Consider the following 16,918-nt stretch of genomic DNA (forward strand, 5'->3'; position numbering starts at 1 on the left):
TTGAATATAAACACTGGACAGTTTTCAGAAATATAGGAATCTGACAACTTTAACCAGTACAGGCAATAAATCACCTCACTTTTATTCTTGAACAGCAAAAGACTAGGCAGGGTGAGGTAAGCAAGAAAGAGCTAGAAAAAACAAACAAACAAACAAACAAACAAACAAACAAAATGCAATGGAAGGAAGCCCATATAAAGAGTACATATGCAAATGCCTGGTCCAACAGGAATCTCCTGAAGTTGAGCAAAGGGAAATGCAAAGTCCTGCCCTTGGCGAAGAAGAAAACTCAGGCACCCAGAGGTGTACAGGCTGGGGGGTGTTTGGCTGGAAAGCAGCTTTTCAGGAAAGGCCCTGAGGGTCCTGACATAAACCAAGTGGAATATGAGCCAGCAATGTACCCTTGCATGAGGAAGAATGTTACCAGCAGATTGAAGGAGGCTCTTCTTCTCTACTCAGCCCTAGTAAGACCGTGTTTGGAGTACTATGTCCAGGTCTGGCCTTCCTAGTACAAGGGATACGTGGAAAACTGTATTGCATCCAGAAAGGGGACAATAGGATGCTAAGGGCATTGGAGCATCTGACACATGAGAAGTTGAGAGCAAGGATTTTACCTTAAGATAAGAAGGCTTGGGAGAATGTTATTCATGTGAATAAATACATAATGGGAGGAAATAAAGAAGATGAGATGAGACTTTTGTGTGTTATATCCATTGAAAGAACAAAAGGCACAAACTGAAATACAGAAAATGTCATTTAAACATCAGAAAAAAAGCGCTTTTTTTTTTTTTTTTCATTATGAGAGTGATCGAGCACTGGGACATGTTACTGAGAGAGATTGCGGAGAATTCATCTTTGAAAATATTCAAAACACAACTGGACTTGGTCCTGAACAACCTATTCTAAGTAATTCTGCTTTGAGCAGGGGTCTTGAATTAGAAAATCTTCAAATCTTCCAGCCTCAATACACCTATAATTTTATATTTCAATTCTTGACTCTGAGTTGTCTTTAACTAAACTAAAATGAGTAAACAGTGGAGGCTTCTTCCTCCTTAAGACAGATTAGATGAATGTGGTTTCCCACTGAAGCACAACTACCAACTACTATAAAAATACAATATCATGATATACTAGGAAAACAATGCAAGTCACGTGTTGCTGAGAATTACTTTCTAAACATTCTTCCATCAGTGTTCAGAAGTGCTATCTGTAGTTTGTCAAAACACATCACTCTATTCTATGAAAACATTATAATGAATAGAAATAAAGCTAAAAGCAAAGAGAATCAAAAAATGACAGGTGCATTCTCCCTCCACATAGCTGATTAGTGTAATAACTGTTGTACTTGCTGACAAAGGTCTTTCTAGCCCAGTATCTGTCTCAGACAGGTGAGTGACTTATGGAAGTAGCTTGTCAATTTTCATCATTTTAACAACGTAAATAACTACTATGATAATTTCTGACATGATTCTATCATTTTGGATTAATTAAATTTTTATGAATTTAAACAAACAAGCAAACACACTGGTAAAATTGGAAAAATACCCGAACTATCATACTTCTACCCAAACTATCACACTTCTTCAAACGATCACACCCCCAGCGATCATTTCCATCTTGCTCCAGTCTAATTCCTTTGTAATGCCATTTCCTATAATGCTGTTTGATGATCTGCCATCAAATATACATTTCTATCCTGAATGTGTCTCCACAGTGCTTTAACCGGCTGTTCTTTCTTCTATATTAGTATATGCAAATTAAGAATATGAAAAATAATACTTTGCTTTAAAACTTTGCTCACAGCATTATTGTAAGATTAGACCCCAATGAAAACATTAAAGATATGTGCCTTCAACCTATATAACAAGAGCTGAAGAAACAGAAAATTCCATAGTAAATTGCTTTCTATAATTAGCTCTATAAATTTTTGATGTAGGTGTTCTGTTCCACTTTTATTTTCTGTTCCCCCAAATGAAAAGGGAATAATCAAAGCTGTTAGACAAAAGTTCTTTTCTACCGAGAAGTAACCAGCACACAGAAATATATAACAGGGGGGATATCCAGGAATATAATCACAATCATAACCACAGTTTGTTTCAATTACATTTGGGTCCTATATGATTCCATAAGAGATTCTTGAAATCCACATGAGCTAGGAGCTCACATGTTCAAGATTGCCAGAAAGCAAGGGAGACTCCTCACTCCGTAGCTGTTGGAAAAATACATGTATTTCAAATTTTAGAAAAAGTCAAAAATAAAAATAAAAATAATTCTTTAATTGGACATTTAGCCATGTCTGCTATCCCTGACCAGGGATATCAATGGCCAAAATTTTAAACATATGTGTATATATGTATATATAAAAACACCCACACATGCATACATATATATATTATACATATACATCTATATTCTATATGCAACATATTGAAACTAAATGTTTAGAGAAGTTTTTTTTTGTTTTGTTTTTGTTTTTTTTTCCACAAATATGCGCCTTCTGGCATATCTAATTCCGTAGCAAACATCAGAAGAGATTCTCCCAAACTGCTAAGTATTACGCAATATTTTATTTGTTAATGAGGAATTATGCCAAAGGCTGGCATAATGGTTTTAAAATGTAAGAAGGGTATTCCGTAGGATGAGGATGAGCCTTATAAACCCTAATCTGATATAATAATAAAGGAACTCTCAACTGCTTTAGAAAGATTCTCCAGTCTCTAAAATTCTAACTTGGGTTACAGATACTTCATGAGGAAGCATAAAAATATCTCAGAATGAATGGAAGCTCTTGAATAAAAAGGCAATACTAAAGACACCAGCACACCAAGAAACTTAAAACCAAAATGTTATTTGGGATAACCAGAGATCCCTTATAATATCCTCATAATACAGAAGTTAATACAAAATATGTATATATTTGAGAAGTAATGATATGAGAACAAGTTAGGATGGCTAATACAGGTTTTCAGAAGCAAGTAGCTGAAAGAGAACACTGAGTTACTTTAATGCACCTGAAAATCAAGCAACCGGGTTCACAACATTGCTGGAGTTAAGAAATGAATATGACAGAAGAATGAAGACTCAGCATTTTCTGGTGAGGAGAATATTGACAAAATTCCAAAAATCAGGTGTGTTCTTTTCAAGTAACAGAAATTAAACAATCCACAGAGATTCAGAAGATTTGGAATAAAGTGATATATTAAGTACTATGTATGCTAAGGGGTAGTACTGCTTCTTAATTGATTCTGTCCACAGGCACATCAACACCAGCACAGTGGAACCTAAATCAGGGCCACCTGCACAAAAGCATTACTGGAAAGTGGAGGAGCATTTAAAAAACTCATGCACTTTTCAGGGCACAGATGCAGTTCTGGAGGCATAAGAACAAAGGCAGCTTTCAAAATAGACTTTAGGGTGACTCATACCATTGTAAAGCAAAAAGTACCCAGTTTTAAAGCTTTTTTTCTTTACCATGATTGTGGTCAAGCACTGGAACAGGCTTCCTAGAAAGGTGATTGATGGCCCATGCCTGTCAGTGTTCAACAGGCCCTTTTTTCATTTTTGGATAATGCCCATAGTAATGTGCTTTAACTTTTGATTAGTGCTGAAGTGGTCAGGCACTTGGATTTGATGATGTTTGAAGGTCCCTTGCAACTGAACTATTCTAATATATGTCACTGTAGCATTGCTAATGCTTATTGATCCCAATAACAATATGGTAACAGCTATTGTGTGTTCTCTTTTCTCCAGGGAGAGAATTTACATCAGGATGTTCTGAAATACTAAGCCATATTTGTAAACACATTTTGTCAGATAGTTATGCTGGAGAAGACTAATAGAGAAACAAACCTTGCTTTTGAAAGAGTGAGTAGATTTGTAATAATCTGCAGCTTTTGTAGAAGAGCTCATTCTAGTGTTTGGCAGATCCCACAAAAAAAGCTTTTACTTACTTACATACATAAAATGTATCTGATTTTTTTAGAGTATGCTATTCAGAGAAGAAACAAATGTCCCTTCTGAAACTGTAAACAATTTTTACATACACAAGATATAGGCAGCCAAAGGCCTTGACTTAATACTATATGAGAAATCCATGCAGAGAAGGCCTAAGGCACTTGCAGTAAATATTCTGTGCTTCTACTGTTTTATTTATTTTTTATAGTTTTCAAAATATCTGTATTTTCATAGACATTCTATTGGTGTTTTGTATATTATAAGGTATAAATAACTAATACTGCTTCGCTTTCCAGGGTGAGACTAGGTCTTCAAGGTTTGGATACCAATACGGCATAGTATTACTGTACACGGGTGCTGCTCTGTAAGAGTGCCCAGCAAAGTCAGTTATCCCGGAGAACTAAACGCAGAAGTGAAATGACCTATAAAGCATAGACAGAGATGGCTTAGTTCTTGGAAGTTTTTCTTCAGGGCCTCTCCCAGCCAGCACAAAGTCTCTTTTCCATAGGCTAAGTTTCCAGCACTCTGTGCCATCTGCTTATTGCCTGTGCGTGTGCCCATGCCATCTAGCTAGCTCACCAAGTGTCTCCCTGAGTATGCTAGAAATAGAAGTGCTCCACGTGGCACTTCGCCTCCATAGTAAAACTGCATCACTACCTATCAGGTTCGAGAAGCACTGAGGTGGTTTTAGTGCAAAGCCAGGGCATCTCTTTTAGATGAAAGAGCATTACTTCAAGCGCTGCATAAAGACCTGTGACTAGATGGCTTACCTCTCCCTACTGATGGCATCACTTACCCATCACTGACATAAATGTGTTTCAGTATAATGTGTTGTTCAGGATATTCTGAGTGAAAGACACTGACTATAATCAGATATGCTGGAGGCTGGCCTTGTCCATAAGCTTGCTCAGTGAATAAAGGTATGGTTTTAAAGGAGTACCAGAATACCCACAGTGTGTCTTTCAGTGTCAGCCTATTAAACACTTGAAAGAACACAGGAATATTCATCCCACAAAGAAGCATTAATTACATTAGACAATTTATCTTAAATAGCTATTTTAGAATGGACCTTTATGTCTTCAGAGAAGTCTGGTAGAAGGATTTTATTGGTCTCTATTGCATCCTCAGCAAATTCTTGGAATAATTCACTATGCTTCGTTTAATCTGTGTCAGCATATGTTTCCTGACATAAGCACTAAAATCTGTGCTTCTCTATACAGTGGTGCATGTTTACAGAAAAAAGAAAAAAAAAAAGGAGAGGAGAGGAGAACAAAAACAAAGAGATGTTATAGGGCTAGAAAGGGCTGAACACTGAATGTACAGGATGGAATGCCAAAAGGAAGATTAATCAGTTCCTTGATTCTGTTTTCTGGGAGTTTTTCTTAATCAGGCTTTGGAGTTGGAGGGAGGAAGAGTTTTCCTGTCCGTTTTGCTTCTGATATTAAGAACAACTCAAATAACTGACAAAACAGCAAAACATGTTCCTGTCTGGATTATAATGTCTCTAAATCTTGACACTTAATATGCAGTTCAAATAAAATTATGTCCAGAGATTCCTGAGAGATTTATCTCTGAAGGAACAAGGAAAGCATGTGACGAGACAAGCTTCTAAGCCCTTGCAAGTGTGGCATTGCTCAATGAATGCTGAAATATCCTAAAGCTGGGCTGCTGCTATTTGGTAGTCTAGAGATGACTACCAAAAAGCATCAGTGTGGTCCTTTAGTAAATCTGTAGTAGTTTGCAGCTTTCTTAAGGGAGCATAAAGGCAATATTATGTTTGGCTCTGGGTTCAGACTTCAGAAGAATAAATCTGAATGAATGTATCCTATGTATTCTATGTTTAAAGTGAAGAAATGCCACCAGGTCTACCATATACTACCATATACTCAGTGAATGAACAAAACTATCACAGTGCCTTCTGCATGAACCAGTCAGGTATCACTGATACATGATATGTTTCATGCTCTTCATGCTGAATAGGTTAGGAATCATTTACTGACAGTCTAACACTATACATAGCAATTTCAGTAGTGCTGCGACCAAAAGCAGTAAATGACTGCTTTTAATCCATATTTACTTAATGACTGTACTAGGGTTAGATAGTTGCCATCTGATTTCCTTTCCTCAGATAGTCTTTTCTCTTAGGATTGAACACTATACCTTTAAATCCCAAGAGAGGAACAATAGTTTGGACTGCCAAATACAGTGGAAAGGATGGGTCCTATTGGGTACCTTTGGTAGTTGAATTCTGATAACAAGAGGAGCTAGAGCAAAGTGTTCCTGAAGCAGAAGAGATATACCAGAAGTGTGACTGCGTAACAACAACACAAGTAACAATTGTACACAAATGAACCCAGTGTCATGCTTCCACATTCCAGAGTAACATTTCCATTCTATGAACCATAATTTTATACTAAAATCAGATTACTCAACAGCACAAGCAGGAAAATATGCAGACAAACCTTGAGGTTAATTGAGTGTAAAGATTTATGAGGAAAGTAGCTAAGGTGAGTGGGAAATATGATGACAAATATAATTCAATTTCAGTAACTGTAAAGCCATTTTCACTTAAAAACAATGGAACAACTTATTCATTTTCTAGGGGTCTTAATTAATGTATGGAAATGATCTAGGAATCATTTTGACAGTAAAACCCCAACTTCTGTTTAATAATGTATGACAGTGAAAAAGAATATATAAAACATAAGGAACAGGATGAATAATAGAGAAAACTATTATTACACAGATCTTCTGAAATATGCAATATTAGTCATTTTAGCCAAAAAGGATGCTTTAGACTTTCTATGTCATAGGAAAAAAAGCTTAATAAAAGTAGAACTGTCTACCAAAGAAAGAAGAGAAAAATAAGGACGTGTAGTGAACACACATGAAATAATGAAGGGTACTGCAAAAATAGATGAGGATGATACAATTTTTTTTTGCCTAGAAGAAAAATAAGGCATATTCAGTAGACTTAAAAGCAACATTTTCAAAACTGAAAAAGGAAGTTTTTTACACAGCACATAATTAGCAATTGCAATGAATTGCAAAAAGTTAGCAAGAGTTAAAAAAAAATGGAAATTTATAGGATTAGCAAAAGCATTCAAATAGTGAGTGTGTACAGCATTGTTGTGAGATATATACAACCGCACATTTGAAGCCCCAACTTATTAGGAACCATGGGAAAAAGTTTAAGCAGGACAGATAAACTCTCATTTGTGCACTGTGCATTTCTAGCAACCACCTTTGAAAGTATTTGTGCCAGCCACTGCTGCAAACAAACCACTGAACCAGCTGGATTACAAATCTGGTCCATGATAGTGGATCCTATGTCCCTAAGGTTGGAAAGTAGCATTTATTGGGAAGTGAATAATGGAGCCAGAACTACAACTGGAATTGCTTACTATAGAGGAATAAACACCAGCAAGCCTCACTTTATTAAGTAGCTGAAGCAGCAGCCATTCATCCTGTCATTTTGGAACTGACCCTGCCCTATTTCTTTATTTTTGCCAATTTGATATCTGTTTCCATGGAAACAGAAGTAGAACTAGCCACCAGCTGAGTCAATCTCAGCTGCTGGCTCCCAGTCCTCACGTTTTGTTCCGTTTCCTTGGAAACTGATGTCAAATCAGAAAGACAAGTAAAACAGCTTTTGCTCTTTAATATTTACTCTTTCTTTGGACCTGCTCTAGATCCTCTGGGCCAGCGGAAGGTTTACAGCTGACTTCCATGGCCATTCATTTTTGTCCTCTCTGGTATGGCTGCCAGCCACCAGTGGGCCCCAGCAGATGCAAGTAAGAGTTCTCAGTTTCAGCTACTGCTGGCGGGCCGCCTGCTGTGAGCTACAATGGTAGGGTTTGAAAGCAGGCTACAGATTTAGGAGACATTTGGCTCCCACTGTCTGTAATATTTCAAATTGGAAGGGAAGAAATTAAATTTATTTAAAAAATAGTAGGGGAAACAGATGGGCGTAATGATATTTAGAGAACAAATTGACTAACGAGCTCTGACCTGCATTAGGCTGAACACCCCCAGAACCTACTTCAGCCAATTATATACTTCATTTCATAATGTACATTTGACAAAGTTCTCCCTAATCCAGCTGTTAGCTGACTGAATAGCCCAATAGCACAATGTAAACAACACCCCTAAACACATCTGTTTATGAATATGTACATATGTGGAAAGAGAAAAGACCATGATCTGATTGTCTCAAATCAGTGAAGAATCTGCATAATTCTACTTGACTACACAAATTAGAACCAGATATCTTTACCAATACTCCCACGTTTTCCTCTTGTGTATACAGACACACACATGCTCTCCTCTGTATATACTTTCAGGGCAGAGTATTTTCCAGTTCTTTCAGTAGCAGTGCTCATGACTAAAGACAATTATTAAAAGGAAAAAAAGAGATCATAAAGAAATGCAAAAATAATTAAAAAAATAATATTAAAGGATATGAAAAAAATAGAAAAGCATTCAGGTTACTAATCTAGACTTAAGTACAACTTTGTATGGAAATGGTATTTGATATACATCTGTGTAGTTGAATCCCAATTTTCACATATATATTTTTTTGTTTGTTTAGAAGCACACAAGCAAATTAATTCCACAGGACAAAAGACTGTCCTAAAGAAAGTTTTTACATTTGGTGGTCTCTGCTCTTAGTTAACTGGTCTATTAGCATACATCGTCATGCTCTCCTTAAACATGCTTTTACCCTTTCTTTCCTTTCACACCTAGTGTAGGAACTCCTTTTTGAGTTTCCTTTACATCACATCTTAGTTACGTCCACACAACTCTCACTGAGAAGCAGCCTAGCATTACTGCCTTGAATAACTTCTAGAATCGTATGTTTAGTTGAATTCACCTACAGTTCAAATAATATTTTTGGAATTTTCATTTCTTCAGGTACTATACTTGGAGAAATCTCACAGAAAAGACTACAACACTCAGGCACATTTATTCCTCCAGTCTAGTTGCACTTGTATCCATCTATCAAGAAAATATTCAACAACATCTTTGTGCACCTGCAGAACTGTCAGTCAGCTAACATTGTGATTTTGTTCTGGATTAGTTATTTGAAAGAAAACTGCAGGCAATATTAGTTGTTTTAAGTCAAGCTTATTCTGTCTGAGTCAGAAATGTAGAATGAACTGAATTTACCTAATCTGTGTGTTTCCTCTATCTGAACTTTAAATCAAAATCTAAAATGCCATCTTCCACTATATCAGTAAGACTTTGCATAGCAAATGAGATAATAATCTCTAGGTTTGCTGCTGAAGTTATAATCAGAAAAGGCTATTTTGCCTTATGAGCTTAACTCTCAGAAGCACAGGTTTGGGCAGTGGTAACTTATCCAATGAAGCATCAGCCATGCTACTTCATGTCAAAAGCACATATGGCACTTGCTGCAACTGATGGATAAGTCCTGACAAACCAATGCTAACTGGTTTAAGGGCATGAAAAGGTTCTTCAAAAAGACATACTAGGTGTGGTGGATTGACACCAGCTAGCAACCAAGCACCCATGCATCCACTCCCAATCCTAGTGGGACAGGAGAGAAAACGGGAAGAGCAAAAGCAAGACAACACATGAATAAAAATCGAGGCAGTTTAGTAAATGAAGGAAAGAAGGAAAACAAACAAACAAGAAAAATAGTGATACAAAGGCAATCTCCCAACTCCTCCCACAAGAAGACTAATGCATAGCTAGTCTCTGAGCAATGACTCTTTGGAATACAACCCCTGCACCCCTTCTTCCTCTACCCCAGCTTCCATTGCTGAGCATGAGTTACTGCTGAGCATGAGTTGCTTGGACTACTGTTGAGCATATGGTGAGGAACATCTCTTTGGCCAATTTGAGTCAGCTGTGCAGGCTGTCCCTTCTCAATCTCTTGCCCAGCCCCCAGCCTACTCACTGTGTGTGCAGAGTGGTAAAAAGAAAACTTTGGGGCTGTAAAAGCACTGCCCAGTATTACCCCGAATATTGGTGTGTTATCACCACTATTAGCCACAAGTCCAAAACACAGCACTTCTATGAAGAATGTTAACTTCATCCCAGACAGACCCAGCACACAAGATCACACAGAAAATATTTTCTCTGCTGTGTTCTATGACTCTTTCCAAATACTCCCTAGCATGTCCTAGCACTCTATGTTTTGATTGCTACTCTGCATATTTTCATGGAATTTTATAACACCAGTGCCTTGTTCCCACATATCACTGAAGAACTCAGAATGTAACATTTTTTATCCAAACTCAGGACTATTTTACTTCATATGCATCACCTAAAGGCTCACTACATATATTTTTTTCTCCTGTTTTAATATTCAAAACCAAAGTTTTGCAATGCCCCTCCAGAATTCTTCACAATCAGCCCACATTTTTACTATCTGGAATACTTTACTATTACCACTAACATTTTGTCAGCTCATCATTCGCTTTCTCTTCCACTGGAGAACACAAGTCCCAGCACAGATCCCTGAAGAACTCTACCAGCTATGTCACTTCTTTCTCAAATATAACTTTTAGTAATTCCTTAGCTCTGTTTCCTTGTTGGAATGGATAAAGTTTTATATCCGTTTGAGGGCTTCTATTTTTCCATGGCTAGTTAATGGCTCTCCATGAAAGCCTTTGGTGAAAGAAATTGTCAAGTCCTTTTTGGAGACCTAGCAGGTTGTCATTTTCTGTTCACATGCTTGCTGTATTCTTCAAAAGACTTCACTGAGGTTTTGAATCATATGTTTCTCCACAAGTGCCATGTCAACTCTTCTTCAGTGTAGCATATTTATCTCTAATTCCACTCTTGATTACAATTTTTATCAATTGGCCTGCTACGGGCATTAGCTTAAAACTTTGAGGTTTCTACTCTGCCTTGAAAACATCACAGGACACTTGCAAATTTTCTTTCAGATATCAAAGCAGTTCTGAGCTAATAATTATGTATGTTTCACTACTGCTTCCTTGAATTGCTTTAAAAAGCTTGGGAGAATATAATCTGGTTCTAGTGATTTATTTGTGAATAGTTTGTCTATTCCTACCAGAAACTCCAGTCCCTCTTCAGTGAGTTCATCACAAGGGTTCTAGCATAGGAATCTCCACAAGCTCTTCAACAAATACTTTTGCTGAAAAAAGCAGCAAAACAGTCATTTAATCATTCTATATGGCCTGTTTTCTGCAAGTAATGCTATTATATTCTGATCAAATATTATCCCTAAAGATTCTCTGGCAAGCTTACTGCTCCCAATATGTACAGAAAGATTTATTATTCATTTTTGTGCCTTTTGCAGGTTGGTTTTAGCCTGCTTTATTGTGTTCTACATTTAACCTACCAGAATTTATGATCCTTTCTATTTTCCTCATTTGGATACAACTTTGTTTTTTTGAAGGATGCCTTCCTGCTGTTTAGTCATGCTGAGTTTCTTCTTTTTCAAGTCTTACTTGATGTGTGGCATGCATTTACTCTGTATCTCCAGTATGATATTCTTAATAATGTCTAGGCCACCTGCAAAGATTTAACTCTCTAGGGTGTCCTCTTTAGTGTCTCTTTAAGAGGCTTCATCAGTTTTACGTTGTTCCCCTTTCTGAAGTTGAGTACCACTCTGCTGATTTTTTTTTGGCTGTTGTTGCTTCTTCAAAGCTATTGAAGCTAAGCAGGCTTTATTTGTAGCTACAGAATAGCCCTTCAAATATCAACACTTCGCAACAGATTCTGTATGCTATTCAGAATGAAATCAAGGGTTAATTCTCTCTTCATGGGTACTCCAATTTGTTGAAGTGTGAAGCAGTCGCTGCTCCTAAATAAGTTAGTCTGAGTAGCACATTCTGATGTGACACTTGTCCAGTTTACATATGCATTTTTTTGCTCTTGCAATATTTTTGATTCCGTCGGTATATCAATCAAAGCTGATCTTCTGACTTAGTGGTTAGCAGCATGTGGTTGATAACATAGTTAAACATTTGAAAGGTATAGGAATTCCACCTCACTCGCTAATTGATTAACCTGTTAATCTGATTTTACTCCAAGTTTTATTTAACAGACAACACTACTCTGCCACTGCCATGGCCTACTCAATCTTTCCTGCTTATTGATATCTTTATTATAGTAATGTCCTTATATAAAGTTAGACATTCTCAGATGGACATTCTTAGTTTCCACATTTAATCTCTATATCAATGCTAGAAGCCCATACTGAATGTGTCTCATTGATCTGGTTTTCTCGTCTGTATCTTCTAAAAGGGCACTTTTTTTTTTCTTTTTTTTTTTTTTCTCTGTTGCTTGTTTATTACCATAACAGGACAATTCAGTGTGAAACCTTAAATACTTGAAACATTACAGAAGATATCAGAATGAATTTTTAAATATTTTAAATATAAAAAATATATAAAAATATAAAAACATAAATATTGTTATATTTGTAAATATTGACAATGTTACCACATGGTTGCATAAGAGGAAATATCTCATGATAACTATACAATTAGTACTAAGCTATCAAGGAATGCAAATGTTGCTATAAACAGATAAACAGACTTTAAAATTTTGCAAGAAATGTTGTCATCTTTTCTTGAGTCTAACACTAAAACCTTTTTACCCTTGGGAACTATAAAATCTTATCTATCTCCCCTAGTACACAAGTTTGTGTTTGTGAAACGTTATTAGTGGTTACCTTCTAAGGCCACAGTCATTCAGTTTGTGCCAGTGTTACAGATATTTGTGCTGGGAGAAGACAGGCCAGTTGCAAAAGCTCAAGCTAAACTGTAGAATTACTATAGCATTATGTTATAAGAGAGAAGTGTGTGTGATTGCATGTCTACACAAAGACTTACTGAACTGTATTAAGCATATAATTGGATTATGACATGGCTGTTGCACAGGGAGAAGTGATTCTGCTTTGTAAAAGATTTTGTGATTTCAGACTTGTGGTTTCATTCCACAGCAGGTGTATCCACGAGCAACTGAAATGAGAGTGAACTGGTTTCCTACGTATTTTCAACTTTTGACTATATTCTCCAAGTCTAATTAACTATGAAGAGCCTCTGCAGCAAGGTATTTATGATGTTTGTCTTTGGAAAGAGGAGTAAACTCTCACTGAAACCCTCCTCTTAATGGAGATGCTACCAGAACCTCTCCTCCATACAGTTGACTGTTTTCATGAAATCTGTAGCAATGCTAAGGCCTTAAGAGCTGTACCAGCTCTGTCAAATTTATCTGAAATTGGTTGCTTCAAAATGTAATAGGTAATAGGAATAAACAGGTACACACAGAGTACCCTTGCATATAGACATTGCTTTCTTAAGAAACCCGGAAAAATCCAAGATGCTTTGAAGAAGGAAGTAAACCCCTGCCAGTGGGGCAAAACTCTTCCACAGCCAGCCGCATACATAGAAGAACTGGAATTCCTGGTGGCTTTCAAGCCCAAGAACGTGGCAGGTGAGACAAGGAAGAAAGCCTTCTAGCTCATAATCCTGGAGTGAGCTGGTCTGACAGAAACATTCAAAATCTGATCTTAACTTTGGAAGCAATTCCAAATTCCAAATTCAGCCTAGGAAGAAACTAATGAGAAAAATGGCTGTTGATCTCTTCAGTGGTCTGTAACATCAGCAAAAGAAAAGTTATTACAGAGGATGCAACAAGAAGTCTTACGAGGAGTGGCTGAGGGAGCTGGGGTTGTTCAGCCTGGAGAAGAGAAGGCTCAGGGGCAACCTTATCGCTCTCTATAGGTACCTTAAAGGAAGCTGTAGCAAGGTGGGGGTTGGTCTATTCTCCCATGTGCCCAGTGATAGGACAAGGGGGAATGGGCTAAAGTTGCGCCAGGGGAGGTTTAGGTTGGATATTAGGAAGAACTTCTTTACTGAAAGGGTTGTTAGGCATTGGAACGGGCTGCCCAGGGAAGTGGTTGAGTCACCATCCCTGGAAGTCTTTAAAAGACGTTTAGATGTAGAGCTTAGCGATATGGTTTAGTGGAGGACTTAGTGTTAGGTCAGAGGCTGGACTAGGTGATCTTGGAGGTCTCTTCCAACCTAGATGATTCTGTGTGTGTGATTCTGTGTGAAGAAAAACAGATGAATAGAAGTAGCATTATAATTTTTCTCAGTGCTGTTTGAAAATGAGAAGCATTTTGTGTCAGAAAATGCTTTCGCAATATGTGAGAATCAAGCCTACAGTACTCTATACAAAGAGTATGTAGGAGGAACCTTACAGTTCTTTTGTAGGAGATTGGAGTACAGCTACAGAACTTTTAAACCTGTCTCTGCCTTTATCCATAGCCTGTTTGTTTTTATACAACAATTTTGTTGTCTATATATCAGTTACTGAATAACTGTCCTACTAATGGTTGGAGGGACTGGATGCTTAGGATTCAGTAACTGTTAACTTGGTCTAGCTTTTGGTCCAGCTTTTGTAGATGTGCATTTCACAAGGAAAACTGATGTTCAGGGTCAGGATTGCAGAGACCAATCTGAAAGATGACAGACCAAACATCCCAGTTGTTTTCTTGCCTCTATCAGGGGCATAGAGCCTTCATTTCAACAGAAGTCCTTTCACTTTCTTTTGTATTTTTAGATATAGACTGCCTATCCTCAGCTTTAAGACCAGGATAGATTGACTTTACAAATTAACCATTTTGTGAGTAGTTCCAAACAACAAATGATACAGTTTTTAGGTTCCTCATTTTGGTTATTTTGACTGACATGTTTATGAAGACATAATTAATAGAAGACCACCTGAAAGTCAAATTTTCACAGGCCAAATGCATAACTTTCTCACAGGGAGCCGATGAGTATTCATAGTTAAAACCTCTCTCAAAGTACATGGATGCACAGAAATGGGTGATAACTAAAATAAGTGATAGCATTCAGATCTTTGGAGCCTACGTTTTGTTTAGTGTCTATCACTTGGATCTACTCTAACTGAGAAAAAGTGCTCAATTAAAATTAAAATTATTTCTTAGAAGCATGTGGGACAAGAAATATATGTGACATATTTTCATTCCAGAAGTAAAACAGGAATACTACTAGAATAGTGTGTACTCTGTGATAGGTATTTTCCAAACACAAAACCCAATACCTGCTGAGGTAAGCTCAACTAAAGAATTCACCATTGCAGAATCCATTAAAAAAAAAAAAAAAAAAAAAAAGTGAATACAATTGTCTTTTTTTTTTTGTATTAAGGAGTTTCTGGGATCTGAAAAGGCCAGCTTCAGGAAAGCAAATTGCAGTTCAGCTAATTGCTTATATAAGATAAAAACATATGTACAATATTATAATTTGCTTCGTAATATTTTTATTTTCTTACCTCCCCAAGTCCATTACCTTAAGAAAACATTCTGACTAATTTACATAGCAAACAACTCTAACACTAAGTTTTGGTCAATTCCATGCTGAGTATTCAAAATATTGTATGTTTTTATGTATGCATTCAGTGAATGTGAGTTTTTAAAATTTTGAATGGGCTTACACAGTTCCCAGGGAGTTCCAGTTCTAATAAAAAGTTCAGGCAACTAGTGTGCAGCCCTGTGGTCTAGACAGCACCAAACGTGGAGAAAACACACCATATTTTTAGCACTATACAATTCACATTCAGATGTAAACTGTAATCTTTGAAACTGCAATTAACATTATTTTTCAAATATATTGTATTTATGGTTTGATAACTTCACAGTTGCTGGAGCTGTCTACGAAAATTTCAATCTAGTGATTCTGCTAAGGTCAGATATCAAGTCCATCAGTTTTGTCTTCTCTCTGTTCAGAGGAAAAAAGAGTTCTAACCCACCAACACACTGAAATGAGCATTATTTCAGTTGGATTTTGTGATTACTCGTAATACTATGTTTAGTTTTATATGGGCAGTGAAACAGTTAACAACACTGACAATTGAAATTTCATCAATTGCAATGCAGTTGGAGGTAATGAAGTAAACAGGGTTATTGGCAGAGCTTGAAACAAGCTCTGCAAATGTAGGGCAGAAGTGTCTGCACAAGACAAATTTCAGTTACGTTTTCCATTTTTATTGACAATCAGAATGACTGGGGAGTCTTCAAAAACAAGTTCAAACTCTAGGGAATGATTGTGAGAGCTCTTTTCAGACTATAAAATGATTTCTTGAAAGGCTTCCCTTGCAGTTTAAGAGACATCATTTCAAAAGTTATATTCCAATAAAAAGTAAAATCTTCTCCTAATAAAATTCCAGAACTACACTGCGAAGTAGGAACAAAGGAAAACCAGTGGAACAAAGTATCATACTTCCAAACATTAACATCACAAGAGAAAAAAATATATATTTTTTTCCCACTGCTGTCAAGTATTGGAGAATAGAATATCACTCCTAGATTATCCTCATATAATCTACTTTTCAGATGTCGCCAGTTTCCATGTTGGAGGTTATAAACTCTCAAACTCTGCCAATCTGCATAGAGACAGAATGCATTTTTATTTCTTTTTTTCTGGTTCTGTATTGTTACTGCCATGTTTCTTGCTGAGAAATCCTCCATGTCCAGAAATTCAATTATTTTCTATTCTATTCTATCCTATCCTATCCTATTCTGTTCTGTTCTGTTCCGTCCTGTTCTGTTCTGTTCCATTCTGTTCCATTCCAAACCTTTACTAGAAACTTACCAGAATGCTGGAAAATGTGTACAGGTGGCATTAAGCTATTTACTCCTTCCTAACAAAATCTCTAGCATGACCTTTCTGGGAATGACATTAAAATAGGAACAATCAGTATGTGTGTTTGCACATGCTATTACTGAAAATAAATATAGCAGTAGGAAACATAAATCCTGAGCATCTCCACAAAGAATGCCATCTAAGCAGTGACCTCTCCTTCACTTATCTTGTATGAGCTCTTACTGAAATCTGCTAATGGGTTCTGATAATCTATTATTTATTGCAACAGACTCTAATAGAGAGTCTTAGCAGAGAAGTCTCCTGTGCTTACAACACTTTCATATAAAATCTCT

The 16,918-nt window shown here is 36.8% G+C and overlaps 1 protein-coding gene across 6 annotated transcripts in view; it reads right to left on the bottom strand.

Annotated features, from left to right (window-relative positions):
- GABBR2 (gamma-aminobutyric acid type B receptor subunit 2) overlaps window positions 1-16,918 on the bottom strand; it is a 475,356-nt gene that overhangs the window by 119,242 nt on the left and 339,196 nt on the right. The window lies entirely within an intron of this gene.

This window comes from Anser anser, assembly GCF_964211835.1.
Source record: "Anser anser genome assembly, chromosome: 2".
Lineage (NCBI taxonomy): Eukaryota > Metazoa > Chordata > Aves > Anseriformes > Anatidae > Anser > Anser anser.